The sequence below is a fragment of the Poeciliopsis prolifica genome, unplaced genomic scaffold (assembly GCF_027474105.1).
Source record: "Poeciliopsis prolifica strain line A6 unplaced genomic scaffold, Auburn_PproV2 SCAFFOLD001, whole genome shotgun sequence".
In the NCBI taxonomy this organism is placed as follows: domain Eukaryota; kingdom Metazoa; phylum Chordata; class Actinopteri; order Cyprinodontiformes; family Poeciliidae; genus Poeciliopsis; species Poeciliopsis prolifica.
Genome location: NW_026562376.1, coordinates 9885943 through 9907863, shown reverse-complemented (window position 1 = coordinate 9907863; position 21921 = coordinate 9885943). Strand labels below are relative to the sequence as shown.

The 21921-nt window shown below is 37.5% G+C and overlaps 1 protein-coding gene across 13 annotated transcripts in view; it reads left to right on the top strand.

Annotated features, from left to right (window-relative positions):
* Window positions 1–4650: 4650 nt before the first annotated feature.
* Window positions 4651–21921, top strand: part of mef2aa (myocyte enhancer factor 2aa) — a 71491-nt gene continuing 54220 nt past the window's right edge. For 11 of the 13 annotated variants that reach the window (XM_055040714.1, XM_055040696.1, XM_055040682.1 and 8 more), the window contains exon 1: window positions 4651–4885. The gene's annotated coding sequence lies outside the window, so the exon portion shown is untranslated. Of the gene's footprint in view, window positions 4886–8210; window positions 8384–11458; window positions 11568–21921 lie in introns of those variants that run through there. The other 2 variants (XM_055040635.1, XM_055040642.1) reach the window with 2 other exon arrangements.

Below are 21921 nucleotides of genomic sequence, written 5' to 3'. Positions count from 1 at the left end.
ATGACGCAATCAACATGTCAGAAAATCTGTGAAAGTAGCCAACAGTGAAATGTACAAAACGATAGCTCAGTATTATGTACCGTCAGAACAAATCCGCTGGAAAACCATTTAAATGCCACAGAATCTGGTTGACTTTCTCCCAAAAATATACTGACTGGCATTCAATATTAGAAAATTGTTCTGTGCAACTGAAATAGTTCAGATATGCTTCAGTAAATTTGAGTATTGTAGAAAAAGTTAATCTTCGATAACATGTAGATTCTCTACTCACATAATGATTTATTTGAAGTGCTTATTTTTATTTACCTTGATGATTGTGGCTAATGACCAATGACAACTCATAATTCAGTTTACTGGATTATTTGGGTACTACTGGGACATTAAAAAGCTATTTTATACATGCATTTTGACCTAAACAACAATGGATAAGATTTGTCTCTTAATAGTTGTCTAACAGTCATTGACTCTCCAAAAAGAGGACAGTGCCATAATAGGTCAAGAAGCTAAGTGATCACAGAGAGTTCTATTCACACAATGAATGGATGGAAAAAATTAGGTAAGGCTGCACAATTGGAATAACCACAACTTTGAGAGGCTTGTGTGTTAAAGCCCGTTCATTTAAGAGAGATTCATATGATTTGGACTGCATCTAGACTCAGAGCACTATGGTGAATATAGCCATCACCCTTCTTGTGTTAAGGCCAAGGAGGAAAAGAATTGAACTGTTGCTCAGAGGTCCGAAGTCGTCCTTCCAGATAAAAATCCTTTTTGTGTACTTAATTTGAAAGTTTAATTCACAGATTAGATTTAACTTGGATTTGGACACCATATGAACACCAAATCCAAGTTGCTTGAGATCCAGGGAGATATTTCTATAGTGATGATTTGAGGACCTGTGAATTGCTGGTCTTGATCCATTGAGTATCTAGTGCAAAGTCAGCATAGCCATCTATCAGGACAGCTCTTGGAGATGCTGATTTTATTTTCCAGTGGAACTTAGAAACACACTCCCAAAAGCATCTATCCCTGCTTTTTTACCATGGCATCACTGTGCCTGATTTGCCATCCATCTGGCCTGACCTAACCCTGACACAGAATCTATGGGTATTTATCAAGAGGAAGATAAGAGACACCAGGTCTAACACGGATGAGCTGAAGGCCATTTTAAGCAAACTGATCTTCCTTAATATCTCAGGAAAGCAACAGATATTACGTTGATTAATGCCAAAATTCATGCAAAAGATGTCCTAGCCAAGTAAAGATATAGGTGTAAGGTAATATTTCTGTTATGTAATATGTGATATTTTCATTAGCTTTAAGTTGCAATCATAATTAACGGAAATAAGCACTTGAAATAGATCTATCTGAAATATGTTTTACTTTTTGAATTAAAATACATAAATAAATTAATCTTTTGATGATTTTGTTCTAATTTACTGAGATGCACTGGTATAGCTGTCAGTATAAAATTTGCTAATTTCAGTCAGCAACTTTTCAGGCTGTGAATAATTTAAGTCATTACAGGTGATTAATTAAACAATGCTTGAAATTAGGTAGAAAATGAATAATGGTAAGAGGGGTTTAATTCCCGACCTCACTCAATTTTTAATGAGCTCACTTTGACAGAAACTCCATTTTATAAAAGGAATTATGAACTCGTGTGAATCTGGCAGATAATTAAAGAACTTATGTTATTATTTGAATCTCAGCACGTATGCTGGGGGGATGAGGGAGGCCATCAAGCAAACAAGACGGGATGGATGTTTAGAAGACTTCCCCTTGCAGTTGATAAGCTTTGAGCGTTGTGATAAACAGAGGCGAATGCATTAGGAAACCCAGGGGACTGGTAATCTCAGGAGAAATCATCAACTTGTCATGAAGACTTTTGCACGCCGCGGGAAGAGCTCAGACACTCACGCCAGAGTCAAAAGTTGTGCAGAAGAGAAATGAAACAAGTCAAAAACATCATAAGGCAAAATGATAAGTTAGCTTTTTAACACAATACAACTTAACAAATACATTAAGATCTGCTGTGGCTGGTACTTTTTATTCTCATAGACATTTCCAACAGTTTCCTTTCTGCTGAGCCACATTTTTTGGGGCAGGCACAGCTCCAGTTCACTGCTCCACTTTTCTCAGGAAACTTGCAACATTTCGAGTGTCACTCCCTAACACTTGTGCGCTATTCGGAGCTTGGAGGCCTTGGTTACTTTTAATTACAGCGGGTAATGAGAGAAGACTTTCAGTCTGTGATTCATGGAGTATTTTTAGACCTCCATCTTGATTATCTAACACATCGCTGGTGTTGATTCTGTTACAACTTTGTTCAAGGACTTTGTACCCATGACATGATTAAAATTAATCTTAAAGCATTACTTAAATTGGTCAATATTTATTTTATAAAGAAGCTCTCTGAATTGTGGTTGGTGAGCATAATTTTGACTCTTTGGGTAAAAGTCATGGTGTTTTTAGAGAGTCCATATTAAAGTTAATATAAATGAGCAGCAAGTGGTGGGCTGGATTCTTGCAGGATTTTCAGTAAAGTTTTCTTAATCAACCTTGGTTAATGAAATGTTATTTTAGATTGATGATCAGTTTACTCACTGAGAAAATCACAAGCCATTGTACTTTCTCATTTCCAGACTAAATATCTTGTTTTTCCCATGCTCTAATATTATGGATCAAGCTTGACTTTTATATTCTAAAATTAAGCTTGCTGAAAGCACTTTTAATTGGACAGAAAAGAGTGTCTGGGTCTATTTGTGGTCTGGTGCAATGTTGGAAATGCCAGCTGTCGGCTCTGCATCAAAGCCTTGCTGGAACAAACCATTATGCTGCCCATCCCCACAGTTTGCTGAAATAGGCTTCATCGTTTACTGTGTCATACATAACCCTTCACAATTATTGGCAAGCCTTTTAAAAACATGTAAAATCTCCTTAGAATAAATCAACCACTCTTTTAATACAGCAGCATAATATCATAATATCAACATATTAAAGAAATACATCAAAAAAAATAATCATTTCATTTTATCATTCATTTGTACCACAAACAAGTCCTGAAATAAATTGTCAGGGAACTTTTAGGTATTAATCCATGACGTTGTGGGCTACGTAAGACATGGCAAAGAAGTTTTTTTCATTTCTCTTAGCCACTCACTCAAGATGGAAAAGACACGATAATATGCCATGCAGTAAAGAATGTACTCATTCATAAGTCAGTCAGGGAAAAGCTAAAAGAAAATAGCTGATAATCCATTCAAACTATCAGAACTCTGGTTAAAAAAGTTTAAAATAATTAGACAAATTGGCAAACAAGATTGGATTCTAATTATTACCATGCAGGGAAAGGAGAGTAAGTGGTGTGTATTTCTGAATTTCCACAGTGCATGTTAAAATGTGGATCTTTATGAACTGTGGCTTCAGCTAAAACAATGTTCTTTGGTCACATTACAGAAAATACAAAAAAAAAAAAAAAACAAAACTACCAGAATATCTGGCAAAAAGAAAAAAATAATACAGTCTGAAAGAACACTTGTGCTTCTTGATTAGTGCAATATACAATCAGTGATGCTGTGGGCTTGTATTGCTTTGACAAGGTCATGTGAACTTTGCCAGACTGATGACAGTGTAGACATTTTGAAGTAAAAGGAATTTAAACAAGATTAAATCTGAAAAAGTGGTATTATTTGATCTTTTTACAGAATAATATCTTGAAACAAAACACCAACTCAAACATTGAAACAGAAAGCTAGAAACAAAATCAGTTTTTTTCTTTTTCCATTTCGGTCCCCTGAACTATCCAAAACTTGTGGGTGAAAAGCACATAAGCAGAGATCCAGAACATTTCACCTCCTGCATAAGTGTCCAAATTGCAACTTGTGGGCCTTGGAATGACTGTGTGGCTTGTAGAACTCAATTCAAAAATGTAATTTTTAATTCCCAAGGCTTAGGAGCAAGTAAGGGACTTTTAAATTTTGGACTAATGATGTTGTACAGATTACTTTTCAATTCTGTGTCAGTTTTATTTATCATTAACTGCTTTTCAGTTAATAAAATGTTGATTTTGGCCCACGTGTTAAGTTGTTTAGATTGATGTAGAGAAATTGTCCAAAGAGAAATGAACACAGATCACTTTTTCCTTTTGCTCTAACCTTATAAATTATAGAATGAGAGTGCTGCCCAGTTTGCAAAAAGGAGCTGTAAAAGCAGGGCTATCAAAAAGGGTCAGGCTGGTGATTTAACAACTGTTTCTTAACGTGGATGTTTTATTGCTTGATAAATTTATAAAAATTTAAGGTTTTTCTATGTTTATAATGCAACATTTTGGCACTGCAACAAGTACCTTGATGCTGATAGAAATTATAGAATATTGAAACATGTTGTGCACCATGAACTTGCTCAACTAGCCAGACCTTAATTTCACATAATAACTTGTAAAAGATTTTACAATTGCTTCAAAAGTTTTTGTTCACACATCTGAAAGAAGAAGCAACACCTTCTGGAATTATGAATGACAGCTGTGTCTGATCCAGGGAGCCCGGAGCCAAGTCCCGTCACGTAACGCATGCTCGACATGTCGCCGTCCATCAGGGGTCCAACTCTTCAAACTGCTCCTCCTCTTTGCTTTCTGCCTGTAGAGAAGCCAAGGGACAAGAGCAGAAACAGGGTGTGAAGACGGGCCCTCTCAGGACTTGAGGGGACATATTCAAAGCCAGCTGGTCTGGCTTTGAGGATGATCAATGGAGTGAGAGACAGAAAGGCAACAGAAAGAAGGGGAAAGCTGTAGAGTGAACTAAAAGGCAAGATAAGGAAAGTGAATGCACATAAAGGAGGGAGGTGGTGGTTTCAGCAGACTGTGAAACGGTTTGTGGAGCAACAACAGGTAAGAAGCTGCTGCTACACAAGGTTTTGATTTCTTACAAAGGGTTTGAAGAAAAATATAATGTAGATGTCGTCTGAAAAACTCATTTTCAACTTTTACTAATCACCAACAAGAATAAGTCTAGCAAACAAGTGTGTTATAGCACAAAACCTTACTTACGTCTTGATGTAAAATTTTAGAAAAGAAAGTAAGAATCTGTGACATGTTTCTGACATTGTGTGACATGAAAGTAATTGAAATGTCAGTTTTGGAAACTAAAAGATGCAGAAAGAGGCAAGTGGTGTGACCTCATTGAGGAGCCTGTTGGCGGCAGATGTTAACACACACGCTTCTTCATGGTAACCCCAGAAACAAAACAGCTAAGTAGCATGAGGGTTTGAAATTTACCAAAAGACCCAACAATTCTTGGCTTCTAGACTGAAATTGCAAGGTAGTCATGGGAATTCTCTCAGAATTTTTCTCAATTTGAGTGTACAACTTAGAAAGAATCCTTAATTTTTACAGCATTCTGAATGATCACATTTAAACAAAGTGCAAATGATGAAAAGAACAGAGTAAATACATTTTAGGGTCTAAAAGGGCACAAGAACAATCACACTCCCCCTACTTCCTGGAAAGTAAAGACACGGAAAGCTGCATGTTACAAAACGAGAAGCTCCCAGTCTAGCCACAAAACAGGAGAAAACATGTTCAGTGAAAATGGCAGAAAACCCATGTGCAGTTTCCACTTTCTTCAAAGCTGGTTACTTCAGTAAGAAAGAGAAGAGATTCCACTATTGAGCTGTTTTTCCTTTCTTAGAATGCGAGTTATCTTGTGTAAGAAAGGGTCGACACCGCAGGGGGGAAGAAAACATGGTATGCGTTAGTATTCACTCATCTTTGCTATGACACCCCTAAATAAAATACATTCCATTCTCTCAGACTAATTGACTTGGCACGTTCTTAGTATGCTGGAGAAAACCAGAATGCCTTCAGAGAATCAAAGATCGAGAACATGCAACCTCCATGCATAAAATTCCAAACCGAGTCCTCCTTGCTAGAAGCTGTTGCATTATACAACCTCTGTTTAATTCATTTTTCAAAAAGAGAGTGGCAAACTAAGACATGACCATCAAAATGAATTGCCAGGGAGAGCATTGTTCAAAGAAGCAGTCAACAGTCCTGCAGTAACTCTGGAGAAGCTGCATAAATCCTTAATGTATCTTGGGATAATCTGTTGAAAGAGGTTAGAGTGGAGGCCAGTGGCAAGATTTGAAAAGCTCACTCCATCCAAAATGACTGACATTCAGATATTTTTCATAGAAGACAGGAACATGTTGAGTTTCTCAATGTGCAAAACTGTTCAAGACATGTCTCCCCAAAATGTACATCTGTAACTGCAGTAAAACACAGTTCTGCAAGTTGTTGACTGAATGGGGCACAATGGGTCCCATAATCAAATATTTATTGATAAAACAATATCTTAAAAATGTAAAAACCATATGCATTTTACCTTGAACTCAAGTACTAGATAGTGTAAAATCAGAAGAAAAAATAAATGAAATGCATTAACTTTTGTAGTGACAATGTAACAGAAACATGAAAAAGTCTGAGTAGCTTCATAAGTCACTGTGCAAAACAGTCTGAACAAGCCGTCCTTCTTCAAGAGCCCAGTAGATCAATGGAAGTAAAAAAAAATGTGTATGAAAGTCTGTTATTTCAAATGCCATGTCTTTACCGCTCCTGTCAGAGACACTACTCCTTCAAGGCAAGATTGATAACTTGGCCTGAAGAATTTCTCTTGCACCTTGGAGTTTCTTAGATTTAGGACGGCAGAAATGTCAAGCACAAGAAAGGAGGAGAAAATATTGCTGAGGCACAACCTGTGTCTTATGTCTTTTTTTGACGACAAATTGTAATTTGAAATCAAGTTGAACATCAATTAATGTTGAGGCAAAACGTTTTCCAGATTTCTAAAAGACACACCAAAAAAGCAGCATGAAAGGTTAGAGCATAATCCATCCGTACAAATTGTTAAAACCAAGAAGCTGCCTAATTTGCTCATAAGCAGAAGCTGCTGAGACTTGTGTGACCTATATGTATCTTACATTGCACAGAGGAGGGAAAGTAGCACCAATCAATAGCACAAAACAGATTGTTGCTGTTCAGATCTCTATAATCTATATCGGGCCTAAGTGTTTCTTTCTGAGCACTTAAGGATATTTTTAATAGACCTTGTTAACTATTGTAAATAAAGTTGAATTTAATGACTGACAATTAGATGTTTTATGAAAAAAGTTAAGTTGGGTGTCCTCCCTGTGTTATAAAACAGCACAGAGCACTGACAAAAGATAGCTAGCTGAATTGTGGAAAAAATGTGTTGTAATTCATATACACTTACTAAAAATTTTGCTGCTACTTACATCTGTGATACAAGGAATGGGAAAATACATTTAAATTGGGGTTAGAATGAGACAAACACAGTGAGGCTGGATTATTTCTACTGACATGCTTGAAACCATGAGGCTCTAACAAGTGGACAAAGTTTTTCAAGACGTTTCTTTAAAGGTTTTTCACAGATTAAATAAATAAGAATGGAGAAAAGTGCTAAGCTGTTAAAAGATTCTGTTAGAAGGCATATTTTCTTTTAGCACTGAATGATGAGGTTTAGCACATAAACAGGGCAGATACCCATGTCACCACCTCCTTCATTGAAGGATAATAAATTTTAAGAAAAATATATTATTGACTTTTGATTTTAGTATGCGACCCAGTGATTATCTCTGCCCCCCATCTGGATGACCACCCTTTAGGAAACTGTCTGGATGCACCCCTGTGATTACAGTGGTTTCTCACCCGCACCTGCTTTCACATACAAGGTACAGTGAAAGCAAAGACAGGGCAATCTCCCTCACACACGTGACGTACTGCACAAATCCCGCCCTCTTCTGCTGATTGGATGCTGAACAGACGCTGCGGATCAGCATTGGCCTGAGGACGTGGCCTTCAAACAAAATGACTGCTGTTGTTGGTGAAACTGATTACTGAAAATCCTGAGGAGAAACTTTGGGAAGTGAATGACTTTACTTGTATATTTATATTATAAATATCATTACATTGTAAAAATTTATTTAAAGTTATATTATGTTTTATACCATATTATATTACAATAACACGCCCAGTGGATGCAGTAAGAGCTATAGGTGAACAAAGGTAAACGTTACTTTTATTCCTTTTGCACGTTTTTCCTCGGCAGAGTTTACGAGCCAGAGAAAACTCCGAGGGAGGGAGAGAAGGGGAGGGGAAGGAGGGGAGGGCCGCGGGGAGGGCAGAGGAGGGACAGGCAGCTCGTCAGATGGGGAGGAGTCTCGCACTGACAAGAGGGAGATTGGCTTTTTCTGAGTTTGTCGGCTCCCCCTAAAATAGCAGTCAGCGTGTAAATGTGAACTGAAATTACGTTTATCCACTGGAGTCACCGATATAGAGTGTCTATATACAGCGACTGATTCGGGAGTAAAGGTGAGTAACGGAAATAGAAACAATGTTGCGGAGTGTGGCGGCGGTACTGTAAGCTACAGTCAGGGAGAGGGGAGAAGCGCAAGAGGGAGACGTAGAGTGGATTTGGGACACATCTTTCCACCTATCTATACCTGCCTTTTCACAACATTGTAAAACTCGTGATGTTTCACGCGAGTAACAGTGAGCTGTCAAAGCCATAAAATGTTCAAGTGGGAGGTTAAAGGCTGCTGTTGATATCTGTCACTTATGAGAGTTTGGCTGTGTTCATTACACACCGGGAATAAGTTCTCCTGTAGCTTCTTGTAAGATTCCCGAACTGTTATTATAAGGGGGGGAAAAAAATCCATCAAAGTAAGTCATCTTGTCCGCAAGGCTTTGTACAAGCGTCGCTAAATAGTAATCACTGTGTATGTAATAACACCGTTGAGCCACTGTAGACCTGCTCACACGGTGACTTGATCGTGATAATAGAAGTTGTCAGACGAGGAGTTTGGCTGCAAATTAGTGTGTTAATGTTATGCAGCTGGAAAAAACATTAATTAAAACCGCCCTTAAAAATAAAAAAAAGTGTAATAAAGTCGGTTTTAGTGCATATTTGAGTTGATTTGACAGTCTTATAAAAAAAAGGGGGTTACTTTCCTATGTATTTTTAATAAGGTGACAAACCTAGTCCATCAGATTTGAACCTAATCATGTTAATTCAAGTGAAGTGTGGCTGAAGTGATCTTTATATGATTTACTTCTCACTTGTAAATAAGGTCTCACATTTTATCATCACAAGTGGGAAGTTGTAGACAGTTTTTTTTTTTTTTTTTTGGTGAAGAGCTTCTAGCATAGTCTTGTGGTTCTGTGAATTTCTGTCTCCCAGATGACCTTAATCTCCGGCCAGAGAGGAGAGTAGCCAGCAGTAACCTGACCTTCTCAGATGTTTGTTTCTAGTGTGGAGTGGCACACTACATGTCTTCTTATTTAATGAGCAGTATTTGAGCTTGATCAAGAATTGCTCTTGATCAGCAGGTCAAATGTAAAAAAAAGGAAGACAAAAATTGTTACTCTTTTAATAAATATATCAAAATTACCTTTCTCATATTTTGTTTAAATAAGTATATCTGTTAATGCATTCATGTGAGTTTGTTAAAAATCACATCCGATGAAGGTTAAGGAAATACGCTTGAATGCAAAAAGCTGCTGCGATATTTTTCAGTTTTATTCGTTATTGTCCTCTGGGAGATGAAAAAGAACTGATTAGCACCTCTCTAGATTTTATTCGCTTGAATTACAAATGCCAGTGTAAAATGCTTGTTCTCATTTTACTTGTTACTGTGGAGATAAAAGCTTAAAATGTGTCTAAAGCTTGACTGTCATAGATGTTTAAGTTGTTAATGTTTAGTAATTTTATGAACTACAATTGAACAACAAGCATTTTCAGTGCATGAGCTTATTGAGAAAAATATATAGTGTCACATTACAGAAACATTAATTTGCTGTAATTTCCTTTTGTTAAGAAAATAATCAATTATCCCTTCTGTTAATAAAATAATTTAATATAATGATTATCATACCATGAGATTAAAAACATTTAATTCTCACTATTTTGATACTTACACACAGGCTAAGCAAACTTTTAGATTAAACACAATTACAACAGGGAGTCTGATGAGCTAATATAAGCCAGGCTGCTTGTGATAAATGGCATTAAACATCACCTTAATATGAATGAAGTTGGAACTCTTTTAACCTTCTGTCTGTGTTTTTTTGCAAGTGGAAGTTTTTCCAAACAGATTAGTTTGTCTTCTTGTGGACAAGAGAGTATAGTAAGTTACTTGTGGAAAGCTGACAGGCAATGCTTTGCAACAGTCTGCTATCTACAGACGGGGAATACACCTTTCACTTCTCACTTTGTAGGTGAGGGAAAATTGTATCCAACATGCAGCTGTCTGACAAAGCAGGAACAGATAGGGGAGGGGCAATCCCATTGTATTTTTTTTTGTTTTTTAATTGTATTTTTCTTAAGTCATTCTGGCACTTTCTGTGATATGTCAATTAAAGGATATTAACCACAGGAATAGTATGACAAATAATTTTAGTGGTTTTATAAATGCAGCTTTTTAAAACATTGGTTTTAATCGAGTATCTATAAAAAGCAAACAGAGTCAGCTTCGGCACAGCTAGTAAAAATTGTCATTTTTTACTAAGCTGTGTATTTTACACAGAGTGAAATCAATGACAAGTTCTTAAGCCACCTGAGTTGCTGCAGCAGTATTAACGCAAACAAGTTTTTTTACTGTGCTTTTTTTTATGTTACCACTATCCTGATGGCATGCACATTATCATACCAGCTGGTTGCCAGTGATTTCTTAAGCAAAGCATTAAAGCACCATCCAATCTGCAGTCATTAGCTTGTATGCTGCCCCAGGCCTCATCAGTAATGGGTCTCGTTGCTGATGATCTGCGTCACGTGAGCTCTTATGTCTAATGTGTGGATGAGGGGTACTTTTACTGGGCTGAGATGAATACTGTGTTAACAGTTTGTGTCAAGTATTAGTCAAAGGGATGACTGTGAAGGCACACAAGATGTTACTTTCACATGCCTGCTTTGAACTGTTGCACTAACTCCTCTGTCTTCCAGATGGAATTATTAGATTGCATCCAGCAACATTTTATTAAACACAAGATGACTTTTGTAGTAGATCACTAATGTTTGTGAAACATCTTAGCCTTGTTATACATTGCATTTGTGGAGTCCCTGCATGTCACCTCAAATGTGTCTAATTGCTTGTCAGCATCTTTGCAAAAGTTCTCAGTCAAAAGGGAGGAATGAGAGGTGGTGATGGTGTGAGGAATGGGCAGCTGCAGCATCTTTTACCGCTCTCCTCGTCCCTCTTGAATCTCAGTGTCTCAGCCTCTCCTTCCAGGAGAAATGTGGAGTGTGTGGGCGAGTCGGATCTGCAATTAACGCCGGTTGTCAGAAAGAAAACGCTGGCGTTTACACCATGCCTCTGAATCACTGAGTGAAAGTCTTTCTCCTCCACTCCTCTCCTCCCAGGACATTTTTTTTCTTCTCCCAAGGAGGACAAAACACCAGAGAGCTGCACGCCAAGGATGCACTGAGTGCACAAAAGAGATAGATGCAGAACATTCTGGTCCAATAAAGAGGATAGTTTTTTTTTTCTCTGACTGATTGGTAAGCCAAGATGTTCTTTTATACTGCAGCTTTAAAAAGAAATTTAAAACCCTCGCAAGATATCTCACAATGGTGTACAATGGAAGCTTTTTTGCATATTATTTGAATTTCTTGGCTTTTCTGTAAAAAAAAAAAGAAACAATAGAAAAAAAAAACATGCTGTAGCATTTGGATAAGTCTCGTACTGCACATTTGAACTTTTGCACAAGTGAGCTTTATTTAAAAGTAAATGCAACATTCAGTTATTTGGTCAGATAATTGTGCTGTGAGACGCCAAATGACCAGAGAGTTTGTGTTCTCCCTGACGCCAAATGTTCTCATCGTTCCTTTTTTTCTTTTGTACGAGTCGTAAAATTAAAAGTTTCGGGCACTATTTGAACTCAAAATAAAACAAGCTGTCAGAGGAAGGATAACACTCGTCTCTGTTTAACTTTCCACTTGTTTAACCGGAGCGTCTTAGTAACATGAATCATTGTGTATTGGAGCTCCGTCATCAATATGGAGATTCCAGCATTCCCCTGTGAGACCTGGAGGTTACATGCAGAATCTTGAGCCTCACAGATAATGTTTTGGACCGCAGTTAACTGTAGACTGTTCCTTGTAAACAAAAGAGGGAATATTTTATTTTGATATGTCAACGCCTTACATGTTTTGTTAACAAATAGTTGATTTGTTGAAATATTTGTATGATTTTAGATGATTTTATAGCACTTATATGGACAGATTTTTAAACACTTATACAGCTCAATTCATATATTATGGGTTGTGAATGCCACGCTTGTGGATATATTATGGTTTGTTTTCAGTTAATTTTGCTTGCTGGGTAATCCAAACAAAATAAATTCCCAATATTCTTGATAGCCCAAATAAGGTGTCACACTGAAAAGTGTTTTGGTCTAAATATGAGAAAATGAAGAGGATTTTGTGAAACATCAAGTGTTGTCACAGCTTTGAAGTATGTATGTCGCTTCTGATACAATCCTGTTTTGAACAGTGCATGTGTTTTGGGATCAAGGATGTGGAATTTGCAGTGATCTATTGCATCAGGACCGGTTACATTATTTATGCTGAATGCCACTATTTTTAAATATTAGTTTCATACATAAGGATCACCTAACCAGCTAATAGTTACATTTCAAGGCCTCCAAGTGGTCAGTTAATTATTAACCAACTTAATCAGAAATTGGCAAGTCATCATGTTGTGTCTCAGAAATCTGTTGCAGTCTGGCTTACACATAGCTAATGCTACAATGTTAAACATGCATGAAGGCAATGTTTGAATGTTATTTACATAAAGTCATGTTTTCCTGCACTACTAAAGTGCAAAGCCAATACACAATTGTGTTATAGAGACAAAAGAAATCCCCACCTTTTCTCATTTTTATAGAGTAAAAAGTTCAAAAACAGTGTTTTACAGAATCTATAATGACTTTAAAATTTGCAGTTATCATGTATGTCTGAATTTAGGGTGATCCTACTGCCTAAAGAACTAAACATGCTCCTCTTTTGTTTTGCCTGAAAGTAATCAGCATATCCTTTTTTGGTTTAGATTTTTTACCAGTATTTTACATTTAAGCCAGAAATGTTCAAATGCAAACCAGATGTTTGTTTGTTTTAAATAGTGAAATAATCCTTTATTTTGGTTCACATAGGAAGATAAAGATCAGATGGTAACCTGTGTGTAGTTTGACAGCTGTGGAACATAATTTTCTCCTACCACTAACAAATCTTTTCTATCTTGGTATCTCAATTATTTCTGCATGGGAATATATTCTTTTTAGGAAACCAATGAGAAAAACTAAATAAACTCTCATGCAGAATGATTACTGCTTGACCTAAAGAAAAAATAATAATTATTGTGTGGAAAGGTGGGACAAGTTGATAAACACCAAAGGAGACTTCTTCTTTTCAACAAAAATGGAGGTCATGTGGTTCCAGTGGAGGGTTTTGCTTTCTATGTGACTTCACATAGAAAGCAAAATTTACTTGACTAAATTTACTTTTGACTAAATTTACTTTATATTTAGTCAACCAGTAGGAGGTTAATCCATAAATTCAGAGTGCAAAGCGCAAAGTACTCACCTTCCAATCTAACACTCACTTCTTTTTATTTAATGCTAAGATTCTTACTGTTTTAACAAAGACTTTTATGACAACACAAGTGCAAGTCAGACTATATCCCATTAGCTCCCTAAATGTATAACTACAGCTCAGTGGCAAGCTCATAAACACTGGTAATTTTTTAATCCCTCTAACTGTCTGATGTAGGTTCAGAGGGTGAAAGCATTACTCGTTGAGGTGCTGTTTGTATGGCAGAACAGCCAGCAGTGACCTTTCAACTGTCCTGCCCTTGACTCAGACCTCAGGTGGTAAGCCACCGTGTTTGGCTCACTCAGCACATGTGCCGCTCAGCAGGGCAGAGCAGCTTAAGCTCCATATTTTCTTCTCTCGTTTGCTCTTTGAAACATGCCTAAGCAGGAAGCATCTTCACCTCTTCCACCTGACGTTAAGAAGTGACCTGCTGGCTGTATTTGTGAACTTTAGGATGTTTGACTTTAACTTCATAATTAAATTTGTTTTTTTGCTTTCTTAAATGAGCAGGAAACCTCCACATGCATGCTGTGTGGTTTTGCGCAGCCAGACTGATGGGAGCATGCGGTGGAGCAAAGGTGACGACTTTAACAAGTCAAGTCATTTTGCACATTTAAGATCCCTCCTCTTTCTGTTTGTTTCTGCAAGAAAACCCCGCAGAATTAAACAAAGTGTGTTATATCTAACTTAATCGCCCAGACTGAAAATGCAGTGTGTTGTAAAAGTATTAATATAGCTCAATCTTTTTTGCTCTTTGTTAAGTAAACCCACAAATTTCAGTGTGTATTAATAAAAACCAATACTTAATACTTAAAACATTAAAAAGGTTTTCAAAATGCAACTCTGAAATACTCCTCATCAGGAAGAAAAGTTTTTTTCATATCAAATGTCACAAAGGGTTTCCATAAAGTTCTTTTTTTTACTGTGTAAGATCAGCACGATGAGAAGTTACAATAATGTTTTGTTGCTAACTTGGTGTGTGTGCATCGGGGGAGCACTCTATACAACTGTAGGGGAAACATAGACTAAATGTCCTGTCAACTGATTCGCTCACCTGAGCTCAGGATCTCTGCTTCTCCTTCAAATTTAGTTTCCCTAAGCTGCTACTTTGATTAGTACTTTATGTTCTTCCTGTCAATTTTGATAAGCACTGATGTGTTACATTTTTTTAACCAACATCTGAAGTCTTCACAATAACAATGTATTCATACTGAGACTCAATAACCAAAGTGACTGCATTTACTGATTTTATAACCTTCCAAAACAATTGATTGCACTTATAATTTTATAAATGGGTGTCATGATAAAGAGGCTGGATAAAAATACCTGTCACATTCAGATTTAAATATGTGAACAATTTTGAAAACCACATCATTCCAGCTCAAAATTTTACTCTTCTTTGTGTTGGCCTGTCTCTTAAAATCCAACAAAAAAACATGGAAGTTTGAGAAACTGAACATATGTTCATACAGAGATTAACTGAGAGCAATTGTCAAAATGTGAGAAAGGGGAGTAAATAGTTCTTGTTTTTAATTTAGCTTAGTTGTCCATATACCCTTCTTCAACCTAAAGTAATTTCAGTGATGCGTACGGTGCTGTGACCAGATAATCAAGCTGAATTCTGCATGAAGCAAAACTCAAGTTAAGAAAGACATCAATTTGCTGAGTTGCGTTTTAACTGCATCTTAATGAGACTTTGGTAAAAAAAAGAAAAGAAAACATAAATCAAAGGAATATATTATAATATCATTTTCAAGATCAAAAGATCTCCCATAATTGCTAATATACCCTGCTGTATTGATGCTCTGCTGGAGAACCTTTAAAGCATCTCTCACCAGAGGTTTAACTTCTTGGCCTGTTTCCAGAGTCGATTATGAAGTGAACAACAGATAAACAATTGAAGCGTACACAGAGTAAACTTTTTCAAGACTCTGTTTGATGAAGCACTTTATGTGCAGTTATAGAGTGTTAAAATAGACTCTGTAAATCATTGTGTTTATTGCCTTTTAATCCAACCTCCCATTACGCTACCCACAATAGCACAAAGTATAATGCATGTAGAAGTGTTTATCAGTAGTTGGTATAGTAATTAGAGCTGTGAGACTTAGGTGTCACAGCTCATATATCAAGACCATTGAGTAAACCTCCAGGAGCTACTAGAAATACCAGCTGGATCTCCAGCTGCTGGACCGTTCTGGTGCTGCAGGAAGGAGACCTGGTCTGTTAACATCCTTTGATTTCTGTCTGTCAGAGAAGCCTTGAGATCCGGGACAGCTGAGGGGGATGTGATTCCTCCCATTTATCTGGAGTAGATCCTTCATGTGAACACAATAGGGAAGTGACCCCCTGTCCCGTCATGCGCACCTTTCCTTTTTCCTCTCGTCCACCATATGGATCTGACTTACAGTTGAAATTCTCTCTCTGTCGCCTGAGAACAGCTTTGTGAAAGCCGAAAGCATGGAGCTTCCGGGTTATGTTGTAATACATCTATGCATAGTTGCAGTTTAAGAGATTACAATCTGACTCTCAAACCTTGCTTAATTTCAGGGAAGTATACATTTTTATCATGCATTGACTTCTAAAGCTTGTGATCTAAATATTATCATTCCTCTTTTCAATGCCTGTAGTTGTATAGTTTTGTTATGATCGTGTCAGTAGCAGACTTTCTTTGTGAATCCAAGGCATTGAGAAATGATTGACTTTGCATCTCCTGCTTCCAGATCCCATCTCTCTCCATCTCTCTCAGTGTGACTGTGACTGCGAGAGAGGTGTCGAGCCTGCCCGCTGTTTGCGCAGCAGCCCGTCTGTCCTCTTCCTTTTTCTCCCTGTCCACTTTCCATCTGTGTGCTGCGGGCTGCAGATTTAGGTGAAAATGGTGTAGTGTTTCCACCAGTGAGCTGTTGCTGTCCTGTTTTTATGTCAGACTGTGTTCTTCACATTGTTTTCCCTTCCCCACACCACCATCACTCCCCGGCCTGTGTTTTAGCTGCCTGGAGTGTTCACGTTGTACACGGTGATTATGGAAAGGGGGACATTCATCATCAACCGCCAGACTTGGGATCTCAGAACCAGCAGCTATAATCTAAAAAGGCTAGGAGTCAAGATCCAAGGGCTGTCCAAAGAATCAAAAAAGATTCTCAGAGAGATGAGCAGGGCCTGTGGGTTTTTCTTTGTTCGTGTGTTTTTCTCTCAGGTTTTCCACACAGTGCTCATGTGACAGCTAATACATATCATCTGATTTGTGAAATACTGTGGGCTTGAGCTGCAGAAATACTCTGATTATGGTAAACAGTGTTTGTTGCACTCAACAGCCATGAATGTTCCTATGATTTAGTCTCACTTACTGGTGAAATTGATTTACTGTATAAAAAAAAAAAAGTCTGCATACAAACGATAAATTGTGTAGAAATTGATCATTTAATTATAGCTCATACAACAGATAAAATATGTAGGCATTCCAGCTAGAAGAAGGCTGCAAAATGCTTCCTCATTGGTGCTCATTGGTTTGGGTTGGATATGCATCAAACGCATTAGTGGTATTCACCCATCACCTTGGCTTGTTTGAAGCAAATTCAAGTATATAATTCAAGGAACTTAAGTCTGGAGCAAGCTGTATAATATAACACAATGCTGGTGTGCCCCCACCTGTTGCTGCACACTGCCAGGTAACTCTCTCCTAAAAGCTTATTACGTGTTTCACTTAATCAAGAATAGACAAATTCGATTGAAAAAAAAAAAAGTTAGGCATTTTGTTAATTAAAATGAACCAATCACATAATGGTGTATCAGCCTTTGATCAATTTGATCAACAGATAAACCAGTCTGCTGATTTCTTTGCATAGGTCTAAAAATTCCACTTCACATGAGCCCTGCATTTCCACATGACACACATGTGCACAACAGCTATAGAACTAGTGCTGTTCAATTGTTGCAGCTATGATCCAGTAAGACCGTCACTCAGCCTTTACCTGCCTTATTGTTTAAAAAATGAAAGTGGAACGCAATCCAACAAATTGATTTGCAGAATGGCAGGAAGTGTTCCTACTCTGTGCAACAAGTATGGTAATGCTTTACTATTTTGACTAAAACAAATCTTGCAAAAAATTATTTTAATTTTTCCCGTGATGTTTTTATTGGAGGTTATTATTTTCAGTATTTTCCATAAGTGATAAATAAATAATAATTTGCTGTGCTCATTTTCTTGTATTTTTCTCCTAAATTTCAGTATGTTACTTTTAATTTAAAAAGTTGCTTTCCTGCTTGACCTTGTTGAATCAGGGTTACTCAAAATCCAAAAGTTTAAAGACTTTGATGGAAGACCTCCAACATCTTTCAGCCATACATTGTGTTGTGTAAATGAGAGAGTGCATGCTTTAATATCATCACTTTTGATGAAATGTAAAATGTGAATAACAGGCCTTGTGTGGCATAAAAATTCTCGAAAAGAAAAATCAGTGCTGCTAAAGCTAGTCCCTTTTGCTGTTGTTATGACTCATGGCCATGCTCACTCCTCAGATTGCATAAACCTTTTATGTAATGGAACACTGTGGGAAAGAGGCATCGAGTGGAAGATAAAAATGGGAAGAGAAAATCAAATATTTATTCTGAACTTTTGGATTTCTTTTTCCATTAAGAACAGGCGACTTCTGGCTGAAACTCTCACATAGTATAGAACGCACACACATAAATAAATAAAATGTGCAGATAAAATGAGTATCCTAGCTTTTAATTCATATTCTTATTGCTGTGATTGGGTAAATGCACCACTGCTGAGACACATTATGCATAAGGTCTCTAATATCCTCACGGTGTGGATTCCCCCTGGAGGAAGATCTTGGTTCATCGCTGCTGTTTACCATTTCTCAGCTACGGTCTGTGCAACATCAAAAGCCCGCCATGACACTTAACACAGACTGTAGGGTTCCTGTGGGGTGTTTATGTGTGTGGGGAGGATTGTGGCTCCCTATGGGGTTGGCATTACTATCGCTCCCTGGTGAGAAGTCCAACTCATGATCGACAACCATGCAAATGGACAAATGCCGTCATCCCGTATCAGACAGCAGCACCACACTGTAATTTTATGCAAATTTATAAACCTCTAGGACCGTGCATGCATTAGTTTTTATTTGTGCATGCATCTTTATGTTGGTGTGCAGCTGCCAAAAGGACAATTCTGACTGCAAATGTGAAAAAGGAACATAGAAGTACTCTGGTAAACATGTAACATGTAGCACAATTTACCAGAGCAAAGTGTGATAGAAGTATTCGTTCTTTGTTAAGTTGAAACAGAAAGGTCATGTGGACTGCTATTAACTAACACCGAGATGATAGTTAACACAAACAAAAAAAGCAAGCTATGAAGAAAGTTGTTGGATATTAATTTGTCCATTACTAAATATAAACTGGCTGATTGCAAAATGTTCTCAACAGTCAGAAAGGTTAGACAGGAATAGAAAGTTATAGTTATTTTTTTAAATTAGGGGGTTGTTATTTAGAGTTTAGGAGTACCATTCTTCCCCAAGCAGTTTATGCTTATTTAATTTCCTACTTTCTTCATAATAATATTTTTGCTGAATTGCACATACAATGCAATCATAGTTTATGGAAAAAGATCGATAATAGGCCCAAGTGTAAATATTGAAAAGCTTTCTGAAAGTTTAAGCCTTTAACTGTTGTGATGGCCCCAGTGTCTTCATGGCCCCATTGACTTACAACATTTAGAAAATGACAGTTAAGGGGTTAACAGTGCTCCCTTGAAAACAGGTGAGAACGTCCAAGTGTTTTAGTGCTAATGTTTTCACTACTTGACTCCAACTGACTCAAATAAATGGCTTGTTATCAGACTCCTGCAGAACTTGATGACATGATAAGGAGTTAAATCATCTACTTCTTTCACGTGTGTCAGAACAGGGACAAATCCCAAAAATATAGAACTTCAACCCCGAGGACTTGAATTGCCCAACTCTTGTTTAATGCATCAATAGGATTTCTCAGAAATACATTAAGATTGATTCTGCAACTTATACAGAGCAACAAAATTAAGGGGATGCTGTGCACCCGTTCTGTACCAACTGAAGTGCTTTACGATTTATCTGTTTTCTTGTGCAATCATCTTTATTATGACATCACTCATCCCCTGCCCTTGCATCGAGGAAGTTATCATCCTTTTCTCTGTTCATGAAAGTTTCACTCAAACACGCATCGAGGGATTTACCTTGAGGAGGGGAGTTGCTTTTCTACATGAAATGGATATAACTGCTAGGTGAGGGTCATCTCTTTATCCTTGAGAAACTAAGAATCCATTCATTGGCTGGGCTTGAAAACCTGACTGACGCAAATGGATCATTGGGAATAGAAGTGTCCCAGCAGTAATTATGTTACAACGCTGCTACCGCACACTACCAGAGGTGGGATGGGATGAGTAGGGGGGCTTCTTTTAGTCTTGTCTCTCCTACGTTCTTCTACATAGTTAACACATTAATACTCTCTTTTCCTCTACTTTCTTCTCATCTTCTTTCCATTTCTCTTTCTTGCAAACATCTGCCATCAGCTCCAAACATTTTTGTCTGCAGTGGAACATTTCTGACTGGCATTTATCCATCTCTGTTGACTCTTAAAAATAGGAGTAAGTTTGTAGCTGTTCTTTTTACCTATTTGTCACTCTAGATCTCCGTTCCCAGTGCCTTAAAGGGACAGAAAAAAAGTCTTTCATTTTTTTGTCCTGCTTTCTGGGGCTCTGTGTCTCTAAGTCAGTTGGAAAAGAGACATGAAATTAATGTAATGTCAATGGCGTTTTCTCATGAAACCCCCAAGGCACTTAGTCAAAGTCACCTTGCATAGTCCTCTCATCCCCTGACAGTACTCTGAGAGTGAGATGGAGGATGCCTGTCTGGTAAGGCTGTCAGCATACGATGTCCTTTGGTTATTGGTTGTTATATCCACTCATCGTCATTCGTATTTGCTAGATTGGATCCATGTATGTTATTTATCTGGAGAAACGACATCATTTCCATTCAGCTCTCTGCATAATGTGGCCCACACATATACCATGAAACGTTTTCTTAGTGGGACAAGGTTCATCCTGGGGGGTTTTCTTCCCTTTTCATGTCATTTTGGAGGTGTTAAGTAGCTTTCTGTCTCCTGGTCCCTGTCTTACAGCACCATCCCCCAGTCCAAGCAAGGTGCTAGCAGCATGGAGGATTGTTTGAACTTGCATTGATCCAATGTGGGATTACAGCTGGGTCATCGGAGAGTTGGACGAGCTCTCAGTCATCAGGGCAGATTAACCACTCGCTGTCTGCTTGGCTGCCATTTCAGTGCAGGCTCTAGATGCTGGCTTTTTGGCCACCCCTGCAGTTTTCCTTTTTGAACAATGCATTTTTGCATCTTCATTGAATTTGTTGCAGATCGGCTGTAGGACATTGCATGGAACAAATATTGTATAATTGGAATCTAAAAGCAACCTCTTTATGACTGACTAGTTCTTACTGATTAGTCCAGAGATCCACCAATTGATCAGCCATTTTTCATTTTCACTGCACTATTACTACTGGATAGTGTTAGTGCATTTTTTTATTTTATATAATTCAGACAGGTTGAGAGGGTATGTTGTCAATACAATGTGAGTCAAAGCAATATCACAAACATGAAGTACTGATATAATGCAATATATATATGTTCAATTTCTATAGACCAACGATATATTTGGACAGTTGGATCGACGTTTACTTCATATGCGAACACCTGATGAGTATATTGTTCTAAGGTTCTTAACAAAAGATTGAGATATTTTAATTTCTGGAAATAATGAGTAGACTGAGAAAATCGTGACTTAGTCACCATTGACTCCAGATTACAAGATTCAGCAATAATATCTGATAAAGTAATTTCCTGATATTGAAAAGCAACAAATTGTATTGAAGAACCTGCAGCATATTTTCTATCTCTTTTATGTTTTACAGTCCTTAAAAGACAAGCCTGACTTCAAAGAAACCCGCATAATAGCACCAACCTGAAGAAAGTATTTATCGGTGCATCTCTGGTACAGTTTAACACCTACAATATTCATACCACAGTCATTCAGATCTTTCCTTGAAATGCTATTCAAATCATTGTTCTGTATGAGAAATGGCACCCTGAGCATTGCTTTACAGAGAAAGGGGAAGTGCTGCAGAATCTCCAGGTTTTGCAGACATGCCCCCTTTTACATTTCTCAAAGGCTCTTGTTTAATTTTTTTTTTTTTTGTTCAAATGCCCTTGCAAT